A 3,444-nucleotide genomic window follows, 5' to 3' on the forward strand; every position below is an offset into this window, starting at 1 on the left:
TAGATTAAGGAGGAAAGCGTGAGGGAAGAAGGTTATTGGTGCAGAGGAAGAGGAGGAAGACTTGGATACTGGCATAGAGGATGATATGGAAAACCATCATGAAGGAGAGGTGAACAACAATGCCAAAAGAGGTGTAGATAACCATGCTGGACAAGAGAGGAGAGTGCATGGTTCCTACATCAACCCAAACCTAGGAAACTGTGGGAGCAGCATTCAAAAGCCAACCATCCATGCTAATAATTTCGAATTGAAACCTCAACTCATCACACTCGTCCAAAATAATTGTTCTTTCGGGGGAAGCACATAAGAGGACCCTAATGAGCATCTCACTACATTCCTAAGGATCTGTGATACAGTTAAATCTAATGGTGTTCATCCTGATACCTACAGATTGCTACTGTTTCCATTCTCTTTGAAGGACAAAGCATCCAAGTGGTTGGAATCATTTCCTAAAGAAAGCTTGACAACTTGAGAATATGTGGTGAACAGATTCTTGGCAAGGTTCTACCTCCTCAAAGAGTGAATATATTGAGAACCGAGGTGCAGACATTTAGACAACAAGATGGTGAAATCTTATATGAGGCTTGGGAGAGATTCAAAGATCTGACAAGGAAATGCCCCCTTGATATGTTCAATGAATGGGTGCAATTACACATCTTTTATGAAGGGCTTTCCTATGAATCAAAGAATGCTATGGACCACTCATCTGGAGGCTCTCTTAACAAGAAGAAGACTATTAAAGAAGCCATTGATGTCATAGAAACAGTGGTTGACAATGAATATTTCTATGCCTCAGAAAGAAGCAATAACAGAGGAGTTATGGAGCTGAACAACATGGATATAATCCTGGCCCAAAACAAGATGATCACTAAGCAACTAGCTGAGTTAACCAAGCGAATGGAGAAGAATCAGGCTGCAGCCATCCACACTCAACCATCACCTCAATCAGAGCCAAACACCGAGGAAGGAGTTAATTGGGAGGAAGTCAACTACTTGGAAAATTCATCTAGGCAAGTTAATGATCTATATTCAAAGACCTATAATCCTGGTTGGAGGAACCATCCAAATTTTGGGTGGGAAAACCAACAAGGCCAAGGCCAAGACCATAAAACTCATAATTCCAACCAGAGCACCTACCAACAATCCAACCCAAGATGATATCAACACTCATACAACAACTCTTCCTAGCCACCATACCAAGCCCAAAATAACCACTTTCAACAACCCCATCCTATCCAACCACCCCCATAAAATGATGATAGAATAGCCAAAATTGGAAGCTATGTTTGCACATCTCTGCAAGGAATCGGAAGACATAAAAAACTTCAAGGAAGAAGTGAAAGCTAGTATAAAAAGTTGAGGAGAAACTATTAAGAAGCTTGAGGCTCAAGTAGGACATCTCTCACAACAGATTCTTAAATACACAAATAAATTCCCCAGTGACACTGAGAAAATTCCAAGGGGGAAAATGAAGAAGGTGAGATGGGAAGAATGTAAGGCAGTTACACTTGCAATCGAAGAGAGCCTGGAGGAAGAGACCAACAAGCTGACAGAGCACAGCCAAGGAAGTCCCCAAGAAATTCTCGAGGAAAATGAACAAGGAAATAGACTGATACAAGAAAAAGAATAGTAAAAAAAGGAAATTTTGAAACCTTATGTGCCAAAAGCACCATTCCCTCAAAGATTCAGAGGTGGTAAGAAAGAGAAGTCATACTCAAGATTTCTAGACATGTTTGCATCCCTCAATGTCAACATACCTTTCATCAAAACTATCCAATAAATGCCTAACTACATCAAGTGCATGAAGGAGTTGCTGACCAAGAAAGGAACCTTTTATAGGGGGACAAACAGTGATAATGAACAAGGAATGTAGTGCCCTTATTAAGAGGGATCTACGTTTGAAAAAAATAGATCAAAGGAGCTTTCATATCCCCTGTGCCATAGGAAATACAAGGATTAATAGAGGATTCTATAATTTAGGAGCCAGCATAAATGTGATGCCTCTATCTTTCATGAAGAAATTGTAAATCAATAAACTGAAACCCATAGACGTAGTCATCCAATTGGCAGATAAGACTCAGAAGCAAACTGAAGGAGTAATTGAGAATGTATTGGTCAAAGTGGAAAATTACTTTCTCCCAGCTGACTTTGTTGTTCTGGACATGGAGGAAAGTCACCTCCACCCAATCATCCTGGGAAGACCGTTCCTAGCCACTGCTAGAGCAATCATAGATGTAGAGCAAGGAGAGTTAATATTGAGAATACATGATGAACATCTCACTTTCCATGTTTTTAACCCTGCAACTAACTCTGAGTCAGAACCCAAGGAGCTAAAGAATGATCACAGCAAGGTGTCCCTAGAAGAAAGCGACAGTGAACCGAAAATAGAGCAATTGAACAATCATTGGTGGACAAACAAGAACTTCAAGAAACACAGCAACCAAAGGAACTCAAGGAAGAGCTGAAGCCACAAGAATTAAGAGGAGCAGTTAACAAGGACTTCCTAATTACAAGAGTCAATGAAGCAACACTGGAAGAAGATGGAAGAGTAAGAATAAAATCGCCAAGGGTAGGAGAAATAAGAAAATCCCTACAGAAGCTTTTTCCCCGGGAGACAAGGTGATATTAGGCCACCATCTACCAACCCCTCCCAACCATCCAACCATTCCATCTCAGTTACCTCAGGTGTTCACTATCAGAAAGATCCTCTCCTTAGAACATGTAAAGATCATCAAGGAATCAAGTGGAGAAAGCTTCATTGTGCGAGGAGAGGACATAAGGCACTACAATCCACCTTTGATAAAGAACAACCGTCAAGCTAATGATGCTAAAGAAGTGCTCCATGGGAGGTAGCCAATGATTTAGTTTCCTTGATTTTAAAGCTTCAGTTTGAATAAAATAGGTTGCTCTAACATAATTTCAAGTTTTCATGAGCAAATTTGACAACTAGCCATGACACTTGAGGCATATGATCCAACTCTAAGTTTGGTGTACCTACAGGCACACTAATATACTTTCAAGGCTAATGATCATATTGCTACTGTGATATGTGCATAAGTGTGTTCTTGGAAGATAGTGTCTCACACACTAAAAGAACAAGTCATGAGAATCAAATTTCTTTTGAATCTTGAAATTCATGAAAGTACAACCATGTTTATAATTTCTTTTAGTTCATGTTTAAGAATAGGAAAATAAAGTGTTCCTCATGATGGTTTAACTAAGAGTGACAATAATCCAGTTGAGATCTCAATGATGTTACTTGGAGGAAGTGACCTTTTGAATCATATAGCCAAACACTAAGTTTGGTGTTCTCCAAGACTATATAAAAGTCCAAGGAAAGAGTCACAGTTGGTTGAATAATTATAAGGAGTGCTAGTCAAAGTTTTGACCTTGAGTATTAAGTGTTATGTGCTTACCACCACTTGTTATATTCACTTTCTTTGC

At 39.5% G+C, this 3,444-nt stretch overlaps 1 non-coding gene across 1 annotated transcript; it reads right to left on the bottom strand.

Annotated features, from left to right (window-relative positions):
• Window positions 1–525: 525 nt before the first annotated feature.
• Window positions 526–629, bottom strand: LOC112719204 (small nucleolar RNA R71). The gene has a single exon (XR_003161516.1). It is a non-coding gene; the product is annotated as a small nucleolar RNA R71 (small nucleolar RNA).
• Between the last annotated feature and the right edge of the window lie 2,815 nt (window positions 630–3,444).

Source organism: Arachis hypogaea, chromosome 10 (assembly GCF_003086295.3).
Source record: "Arachis hypogaea cultivar Tifrunner chromosome 10, arahy.Tifrunner.gnm2.J5K5, whole genome shotgun sequence".
Taxonomy (NCBI): domain Eukaryota; kingdom Viridiplantae; phylum Streptophyta; class Magnoliopsida; order Fabales; family Fabaceae; genus Arachis; species Arachis hypogaea.